The sequence below is a fragment of the Mirounga leonina genome, unplaced genomic scaffold (assembly GCF_011800145.1).
Source record: "Mirounga leonina isolate KUSES-001 unplaced genomic scaffold, KU_Mleo_1.0 Mir_173, whole genome shotgun sequence".
Classification (NCBI taxonomy): Eukaryota; Metazoa; Chordata; class Mammalia; order Carnivora; family Phocidae; genus Mirounga; species Mirounga leonina.
In genome coordinates, this window is record NW_023270447.1 from 2,974,905 (window position 1) to 2,988,223 (window position 13,319).

Below are 13,319 nucleotides of genomic sequence, written 5' to 3' on the forward strand. Positions count from 1 at the left end.
AACTGCAGGCCCTGTTGGTCACCCACCCGCATTCCCTGAGCCCTTTCCTGCTGACTCACTGCAGTCCCGCCACAGCCCAGCTGGGGCCGGATGGGGGGAGAGGAGGCCACCTCAGGACCCAGGAATGCTCTGCTGCCCGGCGCTGAAGGGGGCCAACCAACTCCGGAGTTTCTGCTGCTCTGGGGAGTGATGACCAGGAACTGGACTGTCTGAAGACCCGAGTGGACCCCTCTGTCCCTGACTTAGTCACAGCCAGGCTCTTGTGTATCCCCGTTTCTGAGAACAAGGCTTCCCCAGCCCCTTACCCCCGCCGCTTGTGTTAAAGCCCAGTTCACAGCGGCCCCACAGTTGTACGTTCCATGTGGCCTGTGACCGTCCGTGGTCCTGTGGGATTGCCTATGACCATGTGTCCTCATGCGCCAGTGAGTGGGGTTGAATGTACAGAAGTTGTGCAGAGGGGTGTGAGTCTGCGTGTGACTGCGTGGGCTTCAGAATCCCCTTGTGTACCCCGTGTGTACCCCGTGTGTGTCCAGCCGCACGGGATGAGTGCAGATGAGTGGGTGGGGGTGCGGGCACGCAGTTAAGGCTCACTGTGCAGCGTGTGTGATCCCGACGGGCTGTATGTCACGGCTTGCGGATGCATGATGGCCTGCGGTTACGTGTGATTCCCCGTGGTTGCGTCCTGCTGAGTGTCATAGCGCGCAATGGATGGGGTGGCCTGCATAGGATTCTTCAGGACCATGTGTGGGTTCCGCGGCACAGGCCCGGGGGGGCAGGGGTCTGCAGCTCCAAATCCACAGCCAGTAACAGATAGGGGTGTATGTGTGTGTGTGTATCCGTTGTGCACTTTCTAGCTTTTCTAGCTTCGAAGCACCTTTTCTAGCTTCGATCCCTGAGGAGCCCGTAGAGGCTCCCACTTATGAAAGGAAGTGGAACTAGGCTGCAGAATGCTCTTCCCCTGGGTCACTGACTGGTTTAGAGTGGTTTCTTGGAAGTCAGGCTGGGCTTCAGGGCAATGCCAGCCCATTGGAAGTCTCACAGCAGCCGGCTCCCCGCGCTGACAAAGTGTCCGCCCAGCCCTGGCGGGGGGCCCGGCTGCCTCCTGCCCCTGCAGGGACGCAGCCAGCTTCTCTCAGCCCTGGCCATCTGCTCTCACCCTCCCCATACCTAATCCTGGGGCAGAAGGAAGCCAGGCATCCAGCTCCCCTTCTCTTCCCAGCCTGAAGACAAGCGCCTGCCTTTTAAGGGGTTTACCACTGACAGTTTCAGGAAAAGCACAGTGAGTAACAAAAGCATCCCACAAGAAGGATTTACAGATGCTGCAGACTTTTAGCAGCTGTTACAGTCCTGGCCCCTGGATGGCTGCCTCCACTCTGCTCCCCCGGGCTGGCGGGGGGGGGAGGGGATCTTCCTGTCTGACCTGTCTTAAAGGGACCCGCCTGCGCCAGGACAGGCGGACCCCACCCAGGTAGGACCCTCCTCACCGCTACCCCTCCCACACTGAGGCCGGTCCTCGGCCTCTCTGAAGTGACTCCAGCGCCCAGGGCCATGGCTCTGCCCAGAAATGACAGACATGATCCCTCTGGTTTCTCTTCTGCAGATTAGATTTGGGCAACAGCTGTTCAGATGTGCGAGCCTCCAACAGACTCCGTGTCTGCTGGGAAGGAATCTCTGTGCTCGGGGTCTGGATCATCCGCCATGGCTGGTGTGGGCTGGGCTGAGGGTGAGTGACGTGGTACAATCCAGCAGAAGGAGCACCCGGAGGGGAGAAAGTGCTGGAAGCAGGGGAAGCAGAGGGAAAGAAGAAACGAGGAGCTGGAGAGCCAGAATGTCCTGAATGGAGACTTGGGGTGGGGCCAGGAAAAGTGTGTGTGTGTGTGTCCCCTCCCCCAGCACCAGCAGGCCCACAGACCTGGGTGCAAAAGGTGTTGTAGAGAGAAAACTTGGGACTAGCAGCTCAGGATACCTAAGTTCTGTCCTAACTGCCACCCAGCCTCTGTGTGACCAGGGAAAGCCCCTTTCCCTCTCTGGGCTTTCGTTCATCCACCTTGAAGACAGACAACAAAGGAAAATGTGAAGGATGGGGCCAGAGGCATGAGTCAGTGCTCAACAAACATGACTCCTCATCTAGTAACCTAAGGACAGCCGTCGACCCCTTCCCAGGGGTTGAGACCCTTCCCCAGCCCAGACAGTCCATTTCTGAAAGAATCCATCTTTTCTTCCCTCATCAGCACGGGCAGGGCCCTCCACACCCAGATCCCACGAGGACCCTGCTCAGAGCTGGGGGTGAAGGTAGGGGTTTGAACAGTAAGAAGGGAAGAAAGCTGGGGGTGGAGGGAGGTGGGCAGACATGGCGACGAGGGCCGCAGGGCTTCCCGTAGCAGAGCTTGACATTGGTACCTGCCAAGACTCTTCCTGCTCCTCCCCGACTTGCCCATCCAACCTGCACCTGTTCCCTCCCTCCCCGCCAACCAGCACACATTCCTTAGGCCTATAACTCTGGACTCAAGTCATTCTGGTTGGTGCTATGGCTCAACATTCATGGAGTTTCCAAGCTAAATTCAACATCCTAGACCCACCAGAGGCAAGAAAATTTAGTAAGATACAGGCCTTATCTGTCAAGAACGTTTAATGACAATTGCAAGAACACCTATTTGATCACACTAGATAATACCACGTGGCAAATTCAACTGCCTTCAAGATCTAGACAGATGGGGCGCCTGGGTGGCTCAGTTGGTTAAGCGACTGCCTTCGGCTCAGGTCATGATCCTGGAGTCCCAGGATTGAGTCCCGCATCGGGCTCCCTGCTCGGCAGGGAGCCTGCTTCTCCCTCTGACCCTCCCCCCTCTCATGTGCTCTCTCTCTCTCATTCTCTCTGTCTCAAATAAATAAATAAAATCTTTAAAAAAAAAAAAAAGATCTAGACAGATGATGTAGGTGGCTGAAGCAGCCTGGTGGAAGGCAGTAGGGCATGGTGGGGCCTGGGGACCTATTTCAAAGTGGGCCAAAGAAAAGATAGCTGCTGCTAACCACCTTTGGTGACATGTCTGAGTTCTTACTAAGTGCCAGGCACTGTGTGAAGAGCTCTCATACGTTATTTTCCTTAGTTCTCTTAAGAATTCTATGAGAGGGACGGGGTTGCTTAGTCAGTTAAGCATCTGCCCTCGGCTCAGGTCATGATCCCAGGGTCCTGGAATCGAGTCCCACGTTGGGCTCCCTGCTTAGCGGGGAGCCTGCTTCTCCCTCTGCCGCTCCCCCCTGCTTATGCTCTCTCTCTCTGACAAATAAATAAAATCTTAAAAAAGAGAGAGAGAGAGAGAGTTAAAAAAGAGAAAAGAATTCTATGACAGAGGGATTAGCATTGTAGGAGACAGAGTCTAAAGTGACCGGCATGATCCCTGTATCCTCATGTTCATGCTTTTGTGTAATCCCCTCCCCTTGAGAGTGGGCAGGACCTGTGACTTGTTTCTAACCAATAGAATAACCAAGATGCCAATATCTAACCAATACTGGCAGTAGTGGTGGGGCATCCCTCCCATGATTACCTGGCATCACAAAAGACTCAGTCTTACTTGCAGATTGGTATAGAGACTTCCTCTCTTGCTGACATTGAAGAAGCAAGCTGTCAAGTTGTGAGAGAGCCCATGGAGAGGGCATCCTGGCTGGGAACTATGGGTGCCCTCTAGGAACTAGGGCAGCCTCCAGCCTGCAGCCGACAAAAGGATTTCAGTCCCACCACCACCAGGAGATGAATTCTGTCAGCCACCTGTGTGAGCCTAGAAGTGGATCCATCCCCACTGGAGCATCCAGATGAAAGCGCAGTCCTGGCTGACACCCTGGCCTTGCGGAGGACCCGGGGAAGCTGTGCCCAGACTCCCGCCCCACAGACACCATGGATAACAAATACGCATTGTTTTAAGTTGCTATGTTTATATAACTTATTATGATGCAGTAGAAAATGAAGTACTATCCCCATCTTCCCGATGAGGACCTCAAGCTCTGAGACCGATGAGAGTCATGTGATGAGTAGGAGCCACAGCAGGGGCCTGGACCAGTCCCCAGACTGCAGGCCTACGTTCTCTCCAGGACTCAGGTCTCTGGGTGGCCACCTAGATAGGAGAGGAGTAACCTGCACAGCACTGATTCAATTACCCTATCTTCGTTTCAGTTCAACAATGTGTTGTACTCCTTCCGTGCGCCCAGCCCTGTGCCGGGCGCTGGGGGTACAGCAGTGAGCAGCGCAGACACGGGACCTGCTTTTGGGGAGTGGAAGGTGCAATGAGGGTTGTGAACACTGACAAGGGAGATCAGTGTGACGAGGATTTCAAAACAAGGAGGAATGGGATGAACTGGGAACATGTGCAGGGCAGCAGGCCTCGGCGAAGGCCAGGGACGGTCTCCTTGAGGAAGTGGCATGTCGGTCCCTTGGGGGTAGGCCTGGTGGGGAGTCAGCCCCTCGGCATTGCAAGTGAGTGAGTGGGCGGGTGAGCGGGTAAGCTTTCCTGGTCACAGGTCCCCAGGGAAGAAGGCTCTCCCAGCAATGTGAAATCATCCTGTTTCTGTGCACTGGCTTCCAAGACATCTTGTCCCAAGGACCCAGGGCCTCTATGACTAGGCCGTGACGCCCGTGATGATGGAGCACACTTCCAGGATGCATCATGGGCGGATGGGGCAAGGGCAGGGGTTGCTTAGCCGGGACTCTCATTCCCTAAACATACCTGGACATCTGGTGGTGGCGGGGGGGCGGGTGTTGCGGGGGGAGAACAGCAGATGGGAGTGAAGGCAAAGCAGGCAGATGAGGAGGGGCAAGGAAATGAGCAGAGCCGGAGAAAAGCGCAGGAATTAGAAAACGGACCCCCCCCCCGCATGAGCCCAGCTGCAGTCTGCGATGACTCAGCAGACTCGGGGGTCCTTGCCAGTGAGCTGGCAGCATGATATGGATCAGGCAGGGTCCCAGCAGGAAGCAGATGGCACACTCAGATTGGGCCATTCTAGGAGCACTCAATAAAGGGATGATTTTCGGAGGCCGGAACCTGGACCAATAGCAACAGTCCGTCCACTGTTAGGCCTGAAGGGGTAAGAGGCGGACGGGGTGACTAGAACCCATCTGGGAGGAGAGCACCCCTGATGGGAGCTGTGGCCTCAGTTGAGGGAGGCATCCAGATCATGGCTACCCCACAGGAGGTGTCCAGGGGGTGGGTACTAAGTGCCGCACACTCTCGCTCCTCTCTGCCTCCCACATGCTGTCCGTGCTCCCCACTGGTCCCCGTGCAGAGTAAGGGTGCCCCCTCTTGTAATCACCACAGGCCCGCCTCAGTGCACAGAGCAGGGAAGAGAAGGTGGGGAGCAGACCCAATCCCAACCCCATCCCTTCCCAGCTGGGAACTCTGGACAACCTATTTGAACTACTTGGGCCTCAGTTTCCCCCTCTGATAAAGGGGAGGCTGAGCATGCTTATATTCAGTTGTTCTGAATTTGAAACGCAATGATATGTTTAAGGATTCCAGCTTGGAGCCCTGCATGCATTGGCTGGCTGCCAGCCCTTGGTTCCCAAGAGTTCCACAACAAGAACACAAAATCGGGGCCACTGAGAAACCAGACGCCAGCCCAAAAACCCTGGACATCAAACAATGCAAAGATGAGAAGCTTGCTCAGCAGGTCTTACAGTCCCTGCCAGGACTGAAACCCAGAAACTCTGTGTCTCTCTGCAGGGGCCTGTGGGGTGCACGCACGTGCACACACACACACACACACACACACAGGCCACAGCTGCGGGAGGGTGGTGCCCTGTGTCTTAGCCCCTCTGAAGAGAAGCAGCCCTGGGCCTGCCCGAAGCCCAGGGTCTGCACTTGGGTATCTGAGATGGGTGGAGCAGTGGAAGCAGTCCTAGGGCCCGGCGCTGCCTGGAACCCCAGGCCCTGCTGCACGGATGCTCAGCAGCCCTCACCCACCTCCCTGGGTAGAAATCCTCCCATGCGCCCGCACGGATGCCACTTAGGTGGGACCCCAGCAGCAACAGGGTGGCCCTGCCTGGGACAGCCCTCCGGGCTTCCAGGACAGACTCTGGGCCCCACCTCGGCCTGCCAGTGACATGACCCCAGTGCCCAGAACAAAGGGGCTTGAGAGAGCCACAGCCTTCTGCCCTTTATTGCTTTATCACCCGTATCTCAGGTTCACAGGAAGAGGGTTTTCAAAGCAGGTCGGCAGTACCACTGCGGTCAGTTGTTTGAAAAGAAAGGAAACCAAAGTAGATCAAAGAACTGCAGGTGCAGCAGATTAAGGCCCTGGGTGGGAAGGGGCCCCGAGGGAAGGGTGTGAAGGCCTGGGGAGGTCTTTCGCAGGAGGAGCGGGAGAAGCTGCTTAGTCTCCCTCAAAAGCAGTCCCTGAGAGGAAGGAGACAGGGCTGCCCCTTCTGCTCTTTAGGTTGACAGAGGATGACTCGATGCATGACAGGGGCAAGCAAAGAGGAACAGGGGTCACTTGGAGGCCTGGCAGGAGCCCAGCGCTGCCCGGCGCCCACGCCTTGTCCTCCTCCAGCTCCTCCTCCAGCTCCTCTGCCCTGGGAGGCCCTGGCGGTGGACCCCAGGCCGCCACCGGCACCCCGCCAAACCCCGCACTGCCGGGGCCTCGCCTGCTGGCAACTGGACCTGCGGGAGCCTCCTGACTGCCCACCCAGCCAGGCTCCGGCCTGGAACTGCAGCGGGGCTCGGGCATGGGCACGCTCCCTTCTCTAAGCCACGCCTACTCTTCTCCAAGCCACGCCTTCCCTTCTCTAAGCCACGCCCAGGAGCATCGGAGAGTCCAAAGGGGAACCATGAAGTTTCCATACCTCCTTCCAATGAGACTGTGATGGAATTTACCAAGTTGCTTATCAGAAGTCTGGGCTGTAAACTTTATTTCACTGCCCGATTTTCCTTTCTCTTCATTCTTCAGGCTTCTTTTCCATTTATTTCATGCTGTTGTGTTGAATGAATCCTTTTTTTTTTTTTTTTGAACGAATCCTTTTTTTTAAGTTGTAAAATATTCCAAAAATTTAGAAATGTATAGGGAATTATATAATGAACACCCTGGTCCCCACCTACCAGCTTTATCAATTCGTAACATATTGCCACATTTGGTTTCATTCTGTTGCTTCTGGTGGTGGTGGTAAAATGGAACTAAGAAAATTTACCATTTCTTAACCATTTCAATTTCTTTTAGAAACCTAGAATTACACATACAGAGGCCCTGTGGCCTCTCTTCCATTCCCTTCCCTTCTTCCCTAGGAACAATCACCACTCTGAATGTGATTCTCTTATAAAATCAATACACGTGATACATGTTTTACTATGAAAACAATCCATACAGTGGAGAAGGACATAAAGCAAGAAGTAAAAATCCTCCTGCTCTCCACAATCTTAAACTTACTCCCCCTGAAGTACCCATTGTTAAAACTTTCCATGCATCTTTCCAGGTATTTTTAAATACATATGAATTATATTTGCTTATTTTCTTTCTTAATAGAGATGAATTTACATTATGTACTATGTTCTCCAATTTGCCTTTTGTTTCTGGTTATTGTAATTCCTTGGACATTTTTCCATGTGAGTACTGATAAATCTACCATATTCTTTTTAACAGCTGCATGGGCTTCTACTTTATTTAATAGTTTCCCATGGAGGGGCATTTAGGTGGTTTCCAGCTACTTCACTATTCTAAACAAGCCTGCACTGAACATCCTTGACATATAGTTTTCCTCACTTGTGGGACTACTGTATATCTGGAAATACCCAGAAGTGCAGTTTCTAGATAAAAAGGTATTGAACACTTGACATCTTAAAGATATTGCTAAATCCCCCCTGGTAAAAATGATCCATTTTAACACCAACCAATAATGAATGAGAGTTCCTGTCTCCCCATATCCTCAAGACTGTGTCTTTTCATACCACTGTCAGCCTTTTATTTATCTTCTTCTGTGAACGGTCTGCTCTTGTCTTTCCCCTAGCATTTTATGGGTTTATTTTTACATTTGAATCTTTGATCCATCTGGAATTAATTTTAGATGCACAATGAGATAGACATTCTTTTCAATTGACAATTACTGTTTTCCCTACTCTGTAAATAGATGGAGTTAAGTACAAAATAAAGGGAAAAGCAGATTTCTCACCACTCCAAACAGGCCACTGTTACCTGATTTTGCCTCCCCACTTGGAACTAGCCCACCTCGAGGCTCTAGGTTAAGGAAAGGAACGCTGCCTCTGCCCACCCTATCTTTATAGTGGATGGGCTGAACACAGATGCTCTGCAAACATCCATTCAGTCATTCAACAAATAGGCAGTCAATGGAACTTCGTTTTCCCCCCAAGGAGAAGTGTATTATACATGTAGGAAGAGGGGGTACAGCTGGATTTTTGGTGGCCAGAGGAGTAGCTGTGGCAGGCTGCAGACAGCTCACCCAATTCCCCCTCTTCTGTTATAACGGGGTTGATGCCAGGCACATGGCTGCCTAGCTAGGGACAGTGTCTCCCAGCCCTGTGAATCTAGCTGAAGCCATACAACTACACTCTCAGCAAGAGAATATGAACAAAGCTGGCATGTGTCCCTCTGGCTATAATGGCTTTAAAATATGACACAAATTCGGGGCGCCTGGGTGGCTCAGTCGGTTAAGTGTCTGCCTTCGGCTCAGGTCATGATCCCAGGGTCCTAGGATCGAGCCCCATATCGGGCTCCTTGCTGAGCGGCAAGTCTGTTTCTCCCTCTCCTCCCTGCTTCTGCTCTCTCTCACTATTTCTGTCTCTCTCCAATAAATAAATAAAATCTTAAAATATATATATATGTGTATATATATATATGACACAAATTCTTCAACCCTCTTTGTTAAGAGGTAGGGGGATCTATGACCGCTCCACTTGAACCTGGGCAGTCTTCAACTATAATGTGACTTCTAAGGCTAGGGTGTAGAGGTTTCTATCTAGTTCTCCAAGAACTCTTGCTCTTAGAGCCCTGAGCCTCCATAAAGCAGTCTAACTCCCCTGAGGCCACAGAACTGGAGAGGTGTCCTGGTACAAGCCTGGCCGAGCCTAGTCTTCCAGTCAAGCACCGGGTAAGTGAAGATGCCTCCAGATCATTCAACCACCAACAATCTGAGTCACCCTCAGTCATTGGAGTCTTAGCTGAGGCCCCAGCCTGTAGAGCAGAGAGACAAGCCACCCTCCCGGTGTTCTGTCCAAATTCCCCAGCATTCCTCGCCGACACATGGAATCTGTGAGGATAATGAAATGGTTAATGTCTTATAGCACTAAATGTCAGGGTGGTTTGTTATGCAGTAATAGATCACTGGAACCAAACTAAGACCTAGAAAACTCCCCCACCCCTTCCTGCAGGCTCCAAGCCAGAGGTGGCAATGACCTAGCCTCAACTATGCAGATGACAGCTCCTAGGGATGACAGAGCCATAGAATGGGAGGAACCCAGGTCCCTAAAGACCAGGGGGGACACTGCTGCTGGCTGATAAGAAAAACTCGCCTCAAGGGTTACGTGAGAAAGGAATGAATGTCTTTATTCCTTCGCCAAACAAACAAAACAAAGATAGAGCAGAGGGCAAGGCAGACATGGTCTCTGACCTCTGGGAACTTCTGTCTTTGACTGGAGAGGAAGCTGGAGGGACGGGTCACAACTCCAGATGAAGCCTCCAAGATGATACAACTGGTTATTTAATGGCAGGTGAAATACGTTCTAGGCAGAGATACACAGGAAGCTGTAAAAACAACTCACAGGACTCCGACCCAGTGTGGGCGGACGTGGAAGGTAGCCCTGAGGAAGTGATGCTTGACCAGAAGGGTGAGTAAAAATTAAGTAGGATGGTAGAGAAGGAGGAGGGGAAGACTGTTCTGGCAACACAGAAGTGGGCAGAGCACGTGCCAAGACTCCTAGTCAGGGGGATGGTGCGTTTGAGAAACTGGAAGAAAAAACAAGTCAATGTGAGCCTTGTGGGTCAAGCTATGGGTCAGATATGATCTCTAAGAAATGAGAATTCACAGGGTAATTCCAGCCGGAGACTCAGCCTCTGGAAGCGGTGTGGGGAGCAGACGGGGGGCAGGGAGCAGCGGGGGAGCTGATGGAGACCCCATCCATGGTGGGGGCTGTGGCGATAAACAGGGTGATCAAGTTTGAGAGACATTTGGGAGGTGGTTGATAGGACTTAGGGGGCAAGGGAACTCACTGAGAGAGAAGTCAGGGATGAAACACCAGTGAGATGATGTCTGGTCTGTGAGTAAACTGTAATGTCAGAGCCAGAGGAAATCTAGGCATGACCAAGTTCAAAGGCAGCTCAGAGCAAGAGAAAGGGGGTCGGATTTGTAAGTGGGGGCCTTTGAGCAAATCACCTTGCTCAGGACCACTTAAGCATAAGGGCAAGGGCTGTGTTCATTCGTTCATTCAAAACACATGGTGAGGGGCGCCTGGGTGGCTCAGTCAGTTAAACATCTGCCTTCGGCTCAGGTCATGATCCCGGGGTCCTGGGATCAAGCCCCACATCGGGCTCCCTGCTCTATGGGGGGAACCTGCTTCTCCCTCTCCCTCTGCCTGCCACACCCCTGCTTGTGCTCTCTCTGTCAAATAAATAAAATCTTAAAAAAAAAAACACACACACAAAAAACCATGGTGAGTGGTGCAAGAACTGTGCAATAAATAAGATGCAAGCAAAAAGTACGTGGTGTGTTAGTGACAGGGCTAAGGAGAACAAATAGAGTGGGGAAAGGGAGAGAAAGGGGAGTTAAATTTTTAGCTAGGATATTCAAAGTCTACACTTATGAGAAGGGTGCATCCAGGTTCTGTGGAATCTGAGGGGGGTCTCCTTTAGACAAAGTATTAAAATATCTTATTTTTGCAAATGGCACAAAGATACGTGACAATCTGAATCAATTTCTAGGGCCTTGCACGGGATGGTGTGAGTGAGGGGGCCCAGAGCAGAGCTTCAGGAGTTTCTCAGTAATCCACCTCTGCTCATGAGTAATAGGGCTGGGGGAGGGGAGGAGTGTGACTGTGGGTGTCACAAACAGAACCTGCTTCTGTGACTTGCAGCAAGTCATTCAATTACTCTGACCCCCAATTTCCTGATCTGTAGATGAGGAAAATAATATCATGACCTTATAAGATTTTTAAGGAGTAAATAAGGGCATATCAGTGAAGATCCTGACTCATAGTAATACATGGTAGCCAGAAGAAGAGGCAATTGTCCTAAACAATAAAATCATTGTAGCAGGTGTTGGATAAGTTGGTATGGCACGTGCCATCGGCATTCTGGGAACCTCTCTGGCTGACGAACTTGCCCTTGTGGATGTTTTGGAAGATAAACTCCAAAGAGAAATGAGGCATCTCAGGCGGGAGCTCACTTCTTCAGACGCCAAAAACTGTGGCAGATAAAGATTACTCTGTGACTGCCAATTCTAAGATTGTGATGGAAAATGCAGGAGTCTGCCAGCAAGAGGAAGAGAGTCGTCTCAATCTGGAGCAGAGGAATGTTAATGTCTTCAAATTCATTATTCTCCAGATCATCAAGTACAGTCCCAGTTGCATCATAATTATATTTCCCAGCCCAGTGGATTCTCACATTCTCACATATGTTACCTGGAAACTAATCGGATTCCCTGAGCACCATGTGATGGGAAGTGAGTGTAATCTGGAATCTGCTAGATTTCACCATCTTATGGCTGAAAAACTTGGCATTCATCCCAGCAGCTGCCGAGTTTGGGGAGAACCTAGTGTCTCAAGTGAGGCTCTATGGAGTGGAGTGAATGTGGCAGGTGTTTCTCTCTAGGAACTGAATCCAGAAACGGGAAGGGACCGTGGTAATGAAAATTGGAAGGAAGTACATAAGATGGTGACCGGAAGGGTAGAGCCATCAAGCCAGAAGGATATACCTGCTGGGTTATTGGGTAAGCGTAGCTGATCTCATTGAATCCATGTTGAAAATCTATCCAGGATTCATTCCATGTCAGGGATGGTGAAGGGAATTCATGGCATTGAGAACGAAGTCTTCCTGAGCCTTCCACGTATCCTGAGTGCTCAGGGGTTAACCAGCATTATCAACCAGAAGCTGAAGGCTGACCAAGTTGCTCAACTCAAGAAAAGTGCAGATACCCTGGGGGACATCCAGAAGGGCCTAAAAGATCTGTGACTTCTGGGTTCTAGGCTACAGAAATTTAAAAACTCCAAAGTGGTTAACCATGAGTCTCTAGTTTTTAACCATGTACATGGATTATAGTTTGCTTTTTATCTTCCTAGATATGTGAATTTGGGCTCACAGAATCAAAGCCCACGCTTGGTTTAATGCTTGCAGTATGAGCCCTTGAACAAACAAAATTAACTATTGGGGTGAAAAAAGAAAGAAAAGAAAGAAAGGGGGGGGAGGGGGCTCAGGCAGGCCTGCGAATGTGGCCAGATCCTTCACTGCCTCAGCTGCCGCTTCTCCAGCTATCACACGGAAGGCAGGACAGTCCTAACGCCACCGCACAAGTCAGTTGTAAGGACATGATATGCAGGCGTGGACAGAGCCCAAGGCCACTGCTCCTGCCTTCTTCCTCTCCCAGTCAGACCCATGTTCCGGGACCTGTACGCAGGAGAGGATGGGCTGTGACAGCCTTGGGCACCCGGTGACCGAAAGCTCCCCCCAGGTCCTGGGTGTGTGGCTGGTACAGCAAATGGTTTCAGGCGTACAACAAAGCAAGCTCAGCCCATGGTGGGTGCTGGTGACGTTCGATGACTTAAAACAATTAAACCCATAATCAGAGGGTGCTCTGACTCGGCTGCTGTGGGTTTGCTTGCCCACGAGTCACAATCATCTTGCTGGGAGTGTGCATCAGCCGTTAGCCCTCAAAGTTCTGTTGCTAAGAGATTATGAACCAAATGATGTTTCCAAAAAATAACCACTACAGGATGTTCCAGGAGGGAGCCATAATAACAGCCCAAACAGAACGGATATGCTGTTATTGATAAATCCCTATAAAGAGCCAAGGAATGGGACGGCTGGGGGTAGCCTGGCCATGCACATCCTATGTAAATGTATGGCTTGCCAAGGTTTTAAATATAACAAAATACAGTTATCCATGAAAACTGTAAGGGAGGGGCGCCTGGGTGGCTCAGTTGGTTAAGCGACTGCCTTCGGCTCAGGTAGTGATCCTGGAGTCCCGGGATCGAGTCCCGCATCGGGCTCCCTGCTCAGCAGGGAGTCTGCTTCTCCCTCTGACCCTCCTCCCTCTCATGCTCTCTGTCTCTCATTCTCTCTCTCGCAAATAAATAAAATCTTAAAAAAAAAAATTAAAAAAAAAAAGAAAACTGTAA

General features: G+C 51.2%; 1 pseudogene; it reads left to right on the plus strand.

The window, feature by feature from the left end:
• Positions 1-1,698: 1,698 nt before the first annotated feature.
• Positions 1,699-12,156, plus strand: LOC118020383 (annotated as a pseudogene).
• Positions 12,157-13,319: the final 1,163 nt, after the last annotated feature.